Source organism: Leopardus geoffroyi, chromosome A1 (genome assembly GCF_018350155.1).
Source record: "Leopardus geoffroyi isolate Oge1 chromosome A1, O.geoffroyi_Oge1_pat1.0, whole genome shotgun sequence".
Classification (NCBI taxonomy): Eukaryota; Metazoa; Chordata; class Mammalia; order Carnivora; family Felidae; genus Leopardus; species Leopardus geoffroyi.
The window spans coordinates 56325215-56333752 of record NC_059326.1 but is presented as its reverse complement, the minus strand read 5'-3'; the positions used below and the strand labels follow the sequence as shown (position 1 = coordinate 56333752).

At 36.3% G+C, this 8538-nt stretch overlaps 1 pseudogene; it reads left to right on the top strand.

Annotated features, from left to right (window-relative positions):
- The first annotated feature begins 4494 nt into the window (after nucleotides 1-4494).
- LOC123609358 lies at nucleotides 4495-7080 on the top strand (annotated as a pseudogene).
- Nucleotides 7081-8538: the final 1458 nt, after the last annotated feature.

Below are 8538 nucleotides of genomic sequence, written 5' to 3'. Positions count from 1 at the left end.
TAATTTTATATGTTTTGACATAGATATAAAACTGTAAAATTATCACTATAATCAAAGTAATGCATATATCCATTATTCCCCAAAGCTAGGATTTATATTTGATTTTCTCTAATTTTCTTGTCTTCCCATGTCATTTGTTTTCTACTCTACATATAGCATCTTAACCCATTAAGTAAATGTTTCTTTAAATTTTAGTGAGTATCAGAACCCTTTTGAAAGGGATACCAATCCAATGTACAGTAGCCATTCATTTACTAAGTATGTATTAAACAAAGACAATTGATTATTGCTTTTTGTGGTAGTATGGTTCTATAAAATAACCATGAACAGTGAATTAGCAAATATTGAACTATTGCTTCTGGGAAATATATACATGTAGGTATATACGCACATGTCACATAAATATATTCTTAATATAAACAATAAACAATTCTTAATAAAACAATACATCCTCATAGAGTCTACTTTCTTTATTAACAAAAAAAAAAAAAAAAGAAAGAAAGAAAAATGGGTTGAGAAGTAAGTGACTTGCTCGAGACCACCCCACTAGCAGGCTGGACCAGAGTTGTTTTTCAAACCCCATCCAACTGGCCCCAGAGCCAGAGAGCTTCCTGCACCAAACTGCACTGCTCTGTATCAACTCCATTTTTGGTCATCTCTGTGAGAGGTGAAACAAGAAGGCAGAGCTTTAGCCTTATTTCACCTAAGCAGGGAACATCTCCATCAAGTGATAGAAATTTTTCATGTTCTGTGCATATCTGCAAATGACTGCCAAAGCACAATGACTATTGATTTAGGGGTTACAAATAAATATTATAGAGAGTAGGCAAATACACAAATATAGAATTCACAAAAAAATGGGGATAGACTCTAATTATTGGGAAGTCTATGATATGGCCACTAATTTAAAAAGCCATGTTTCAAAGGAAATGGCCCCAATGCATGGGATCAGTACTCTTTAGACACATCTATTCTTTTACTCTTTATCTTCAGGATAATTACATAGACTCCCTTAGTGTATTACAGTTGTTCATACTGAACATGAGTTTGTCACACATTGTGATTGATGTTCCTGAGACCAAACACATTGCTAAGCATACATAGTCTTTAGCCTAGTCCCTGCTTCTGCCCTTTACCATAACTATGGATTAAGTCTATAGATGATGCAAGTTAATGGTCAAATAATGATGATGACATTATTTGATGAAGAACCCACAGCTAACATCATATTCAATGGCTAAACACTGAAAGATTTCTCATGAAGGTTAGAAAAAAGACAGAATGCTAATTCATCTCTGGTATTCGAAATTATACTGCAAGTTCTAAAATTATTAGAGAAAACGTAGGAGTAAATCTTCATGACCTTACATTTGGCAATGAATTTTTACACATGATACCTAAACACAGGCAACAAAAAAGAAATAGAAAAGGTAGGATTCATCAAAATGAAAGACTTGTGCATCAATGATGTCAGCTAAGAAAGTAAAATGATAACCTATAGAATGAAAGAAAATATTACAAATCATATGTCTGAGAAGAATGTAGCATCCAGGGGCGCCTGGGTGGCGCAGTCGGTTAAGTGTCCGACTTCAGCCAGGTCACTGATCTCGCGGTCCGTGAGTTCGAGCCCCGCGTCAGGCTCTGGGCTGATGGCTCAGAGCCTGGAGCCTGTTTCCGATTCTGTGTCTCCCTCTCTCTCTGCCCCTCCCCCGTTCATGCTCTGTCTCTCTCTGTCCCAAAAATAAAAATAAAAACGTTGAAAAAAAAAAAAAAAAAAAAAGAACGTAGCATCCAAAATATAAAACAAACTCTCACAACTCAACATCAAAAAAGCTGAGCAACCCAATTTTAAAAAATGAGCCAAGTTGTTGAATACATACATCTCCAAAGAAGGTATAAAATGTCGATCAAGCACATGGAAAGATGTTCAATCATATTAGTTATTACATAAATTGAAATCAAAACCTCAATGAGATCTACTTCACACCCACTATGATGGTATAATTTTTTTAAGGAAAATAATAAGTATTGGTGAGGACATGGAGAATTTGGAACCCTCCTATAATGTTGGTAGGAATGTCTTATGGTTCAGTCACTATGGAAAACATTTTGGCATTTTCTCAAAAAGTTATACACAGAATTATCCTATGTCTCTGACTCCACTCTTGGAATATACTCAAAGAAATACATCTATATTTAAGGTCGTAACAGTGGTATTGACAATACCATATATGGTTAGAGCTATTAATCTTTTAGTCCAACATAAGTGTCTCATTTGAGAAAACTAAATTTCAGAGACATAAAGTGACTTACTCAAACCCACACAATTATTAAAAATGCAAAGAAAAAATAAGAAAATGTCAATGTACTCTGTATTTTGCTGTTAAACACAAATAAATTGCAGTTATAGACTATATTGAAAAAAAAGGCACCAAAAACTTTCCATGTTCTTAACGTAAGTGGCAACTAGCAATCCACCAAGGTAGTGCCTTTAAAAATAGAACAGAAGAACTCAAGAAAACCACTAAGTCCCCAACCATTTCAGAAGAGTAAGAGGGAAGAGGAATTGTCATCAACATTTTAGGGGTACTATGTTTTCTGAAAGGTTGCTCTCTCACCGAATAGAGCGGGAAGGAGTGTGTTTCATTGTTGTCTTCCTATATAAATAGAAGGGATTTTCCAGGAAAATTATTTGGGAAAAATAAGGGTGCACATAAGAACCATAAGCAAATATTTCTTTTCTCATTTTATATTATTATTGCTACAAGGTGTTAAAGCTTCTCTTGTTCATTTCAGAGAAGGAAGTAATGAAACTGCAGAAAGGGAAGATCACGAAGAGAAGTTGACGCAGTCATATCACATATTGTGAGTGAAAGTGTATACTTTTCTTGTGGATCAAATGAACATTGTGGAAAGTAGATGTAGTTGAGTAGTATTGTAATACCCAAAATAAAGAATCTTCTCAACAGGTAAGAGTTTGCAGCAAAAAGAGGTCAGGAATAAGGATCATTGTTGGTGGGAGCAGAGGTTGGAAAGCTAGAGGTAGAAGAGGCTGGGTCAACACCAAGTCCTCCACATCAGCAAATTGGGCAGCTGGGTATCTTTGTAGGTGCCCACCATGAACCCATATATGCATCCATGACAAGAACATGGATGCATGTCCTTGGGATGATTATTACTCAGAAAATATGTGCAGCCAATCAACATAAGCTAGCAAAGTAGTAACCACAAATCAGAAGGAAGCTGTATCCTCACAAACGTTACAATCCAAAGGATGTGTGTCCAGAAGAACTAGTGTTAGAAAATGGAAGATGGAGGAATTTCAAGTTCCTTGAGCCAAAGTTTAATCTACATTGGATAAAAGCAAAGCTTTAAATGTGCTACATAATTGTAGATTTATACTATATTAGAATTAGCTTTAATAGCCCTAAGTGGCTGGAAAAAAACATAATATGCAAAAAGCATATTCTACCTTAGAGCATCTTAGTTATCTACTGCTGCATAACAAATTATCTCTTAATTTAGCAATTTAAAATAACAAAAACTTATTTATTTATTTGTCTGTTTGCTTGTTTGTTTGTTTTTCCTAGGTCAGGAATTGAGGAACTGTTTAACTGAGTAATTCTGGCAGTGTGTCTCAGCGTTTGCAGTCAAGATTTTAATTGGGCTTATTCTCAAATAAGAGAATACTTGAAACTTTGGTGGAGGCTAGAAGATAGTCTGAGATTATAGATAGGGCTTCAACACTATTACTTAGAATAGAGAAAACTCTTGGGCATATAGAGAAATGAGGTTGATCAAATATTTATATTGTATTATAATATTATGTTAATTATAAAAAACAGAGTAGAAATAAGAAAGAAAATTATTTCAGTTCTCTGACTCAATATTATCTTTTGCAGTTTCTATTTCCTGAATTACCTTTTCAGCTACCAAAGCTATACAAATTACCATATTAATGTAAGGATATTCTTTTATTTTATTTCATAAATTATTTGAAAAAATTACACATTAAATGGTCAGAGAAATGTTTCCATGGATCTTTTCAAAAGAATTCCGAATGGAATATGCAAAATAAAAGATGAAATATTTTGATTAACATAAGTCCCATTATTCTTAAGGTATTAAAAATAACTACTGACAATGCTTAGCTTAATGTCCCCAAAAAGTTTTCTTTCATATTTTCACTAATATTCTAGATACAAATTATTTGCATAAATTTTTAATAATTACATTCTCTCTTCAAAACTCTAAACCATAAACGGATAAAAATTGTGCCTCATCTTAGCTTTGACTTAGTGAAGTGTTTTACTTTTTAGTGTTGACTAAAACATATTATTACTCATCAAGAACTACCCATCTTGACTGAGGTGAGTGGCTTGTGGTGAGTGGCTGTCAAGGGATGAAAATAGGTATGCCTAGAGGCAGATTTTAAAAGCAGTTTCTCTTCAGATCATCTTCTTTCACACTATCTGATAAGCATCTTGATTCACCATGGCATTAGCAGTGGTAACAAAATGGGCAATACTAAACAGAACTATCTGGAAACATTTATTTCCAATTTGAAGGGGAACTTTATATCGTGTTTGTCATAAATCTACATATTCTTCTCTTCCAGATGACTATAATTGCAATTTGGAGCTTTGTCATAGACTCTGGATCTGGAGTTCTCTCTTGTCCAACAAAAGAGCAGACTCAGGATTGAAATGAGAGAGGCTAATGTCCGGGAGGAGACAAGAGCCCGGAGGAAGGGTCCTTGATCCATTTTTATTAGGATCAGAAGGCTTGATGAGCATGCACAAGCGTGATGAACATGCACAAAGAGACAATGAAACCGTGAGCATTATCTCATGGATGTGAGGAAAAGAGGGTTTTGAAGACATGCAGTACTAGGAGTTTGGGTCAATACAAAACAAAATCCTGGTACCTGGCTGAAGGTTGTTTACAGCAGACAGAGGCACCACCTGTTTACCTGAACTGACCTAGCTGAAAGAAAGCCAGAACTTGCTACCTCAGGGTCAACAAGGCACCTTTCTTTTGCTAATTAGCTCCCCTCTGGACAACTTTGCCTTGCTGTGGTCTAAAGTTCTGTTTACCTGTTTTTGTCCTTCTTTCCTATGAAAGCAGCTTTCTGCTATTGTACTAAATTGGGGGGGGGTGCTTCTGCCCTGAATATCTAATCTTGTTTTGCTAATCTTGGGTATTTTCATCCTGAGATTTCCTATTCCTATATTTTGTCCTGGGGCAGGCGGGGGGAGGGGGGGGAGCGGGGATGGAAGCTGTGGTCTTTGCCCTGTTTACCTAATCTGTTTTACCTAATCTTGTTTACCCAAACTTGGGTGTGTTCATCCTGTGGCTTTCTATTTCTTTATGCCTTGTTAATCCATCAGTGCAAGCTCAGGGAATTCCTAAACTCATCCCCCACAGATCTTATTTTGACATCTGATGGTAGGAGAATAGTATGTTAGCAATAGTAGTATGTTGCCACCCTTCTGTGGACCTTCCATATAAACAGACAAACCTATCCCTTCGCCAGATCCTCTGCATAATAATGAAGAAACACACAATCAGTGTTGCAAACCAGATTAGAAGAAAAAAATAAACACATTGAGCAAGGACCCATGACAAAAGAACTTAGCAAAATGTTCTTTACTACTAGGCACTGTTGGTATCCTCATGGAAAGTTTCATAGATATTATAGGAACCCGGATTCTCCAAATGACAGTGAGAGGCTAAGAGAAAAATTACCAGGTGTACTCACAACTGCAAAGAAAAGATCTCCCCCCCCCCCCCCCCCCTTCCCGAAACCAGCCAGGGCGCTCCCGGTTGTAGTCTGACCTAAAGGCAGGAACCAATCAAGTTCTGCTGAGTGGTTTGAAATAAAGGCGGGAACCAAACAAGTTCTGCTGAGCGTTCAAATTTAAATGTCAACCAATAACAGCTCTGTAACCTCAAAAAAACCCTAACTTGTTTGTGCCTGTCTATAAAAGAAACTGTAAGATCCTTGCTCGGGGCCTCTTAGCGTCACCGGCAATGAGTGCGCAGAGGACCGGGTTCGAACCTGCAATAAAGGACCCTTGCCGCTTGGCTTTGACTCTGGACTCTGGACTCTGGTGGTTTGTTTTCGGGGGTCTTTGGAATCGGGGCATATCAACAGATGATATTGAGATTTTCAGGAATCAAAAATATATTATTTTGTGTCTCATTTGCCATTTGAGAAAATGCAATCAAGTATATTCATTAATATGTTATATAGCAAAATAATAATTAAATGTCTTTTCATTAAAAAAAGATCTACCCATCTTTATTCTATTTTCCAAAAAAGCTAGCATTTTACCAATAATTAAAACAAATCTTAATTTACATCTGGTAATGTATCTTGCCCATAAGACATTTAGCCAACAGGGTAACACAAAAAATGCAAATCATTAAAATATATCCTATTGAATGTTATAATTTTTGTTTTTTTATTGAGGCAAGAACATTTAACGTGAGATCTACTCTTTCATATCAAATCTTTTCAGTGAGGGGCGCCTGGGTGTCTCAGTCAATTAAGCGTCAGCCTTGGGCTCAGGTCATAACTTCATGGTTCATGAGTTGGAGCCTGGGTTGGGCTCTCTGCTATCAGAGTGGAGCACTTTATGGATCCTCTGACTCCCTCTCTCTCTCTGCCCCTCTCCTGCTCTCTCCTCTCTCACTTATTTCTCAAAAATAAGTAAACACTAAAACAAACAAACAAATAAACAAAAAACTTTCAGTGCACAATACAGTGTTAACTTGTACAGCAGAACTCTAGAGCTTACTCATCTTGCATAATTCAAACTTTAGACTGAACGGCAACTCCCCTCTTCCTCCTCCCTGGCTCCTGTTAACCACCATTGTATTCTCTGTTTCTGTGAGTTTTACTATTTTAGATACCTTACAAAAGCAAAATCACGTGATATTTGTGACTGGCTCATTTCATTTAGTATAATGTCCTCTGTGTTAATGATGTCATTGCATAGGGCAAGAACTTTATTTTTAAGGTTAAATAATATTTCATTGCATGTACACATCACATTTTCTTTCTTTTCAGTATGATTGAAATAAAATTAGCAGATAACATTAGTTATAGGTGTTAGTTTAAGCTGTACAACATATGATTTGATAGATGTACATATTGAAAAATAATCACCACAATAAGTTTAGTGTACATCTATCACTTCATATAGTTAATTTTTTTCTTATGACTTGAACTTTTAAGATTTACTCTCTTAGCAACTTTCAAATACACAATACAGTATTGTTAATTATAATCACCATGCTGTACATCACATCCTAAAAACTTAATAATCTTATAATTAGAAGTTTGTGCCTTTTGACAACCTTCACCCATTCCCACCCACCGCCCACCTCTGGCAACCACCAATTCTCTGTTTCTATGACTTTGGAATTTTTTTTTTTTTTTAATTTTTTTTCATTGTTTATTTTTGGGACAGAGAGAGACGGAGCATGAACGGGGGAGGGGCAGAGAGAGAGGGAGACACAGAATCAGAAACAGGCTCCAGGCTCTGAGCCATCAGCCCAGAGCCTGACGCGGGGCTCCAACTCCCGGACCGCGAGATCGTGACCTGGCTGAAGTCGGACGCTTAACCGACTGCGCCACCCAGGCGCCCCTAGTTTGGAATTTTTTGATTCTACATGATACTAAATAGTATTTGCCTATTTCTGTCTGACTTATTTCACTTAGCATAATACCCTCCAGGTCCATCCATTTGTTGCAAGTGGCAGGATTTCCTTCTTTTTTTATGGCTAAATAATATTTTTGAAGTAAAATATATTTCATATCTTCTTTATGCACTCATCTGTTGTCGCATACTTAGGTTATTTCCATGCCTTGGCTATTGTGCATAATACTGCAATAAACATGGGGGTGCAAATAACTCTTCGAGAATCTGACTTCAGTTCTTTTAAATATATACCTAGATATAGAATTATTGGATCATATGGCAAGTTCTTTTATTAATTTTGGAGGAATCTTCGTACTGTTTTCCATGTGGCAATTTACATTGCCACCAGCAGTGCAGGGGGGTTCCAGTTTCTTCACATCCTTGCCAACACTTGTTTCTCTCTCTCTCTCTCTCATGGTGGTTTTGATTTTCATTTCCCTGATTATTAGTTATGTTGAACATCTTTTCATGTATCTATTTACCAGTTAGTTATATGTCTTCTTTGGAGAAATGTCTACTCAAGGTATCATTTAATGGGCGCATATCCCATGTACTTTGTTAACACAGAAAATAAGGAATTTGGCAGTAATGCAATCACTGCTTCCCCAAACAGTGATTTTTCCCCAAATACAAAAAATATTAAAAATAACAAATTGTTTCTGAATTAAACAACTAGAGAGACAATAGGAGAGAATTACAGAGACATAATGAAGGATAATAGGTAAGTTGCTATTTCCCTCTCTGATGTGGTTTTTGTTGCTTGTATAACTGAAAGAAAAACTTGATAAAAACCCCTGATAAGTAAACTCTCCTTGTTTATGCAGATAGA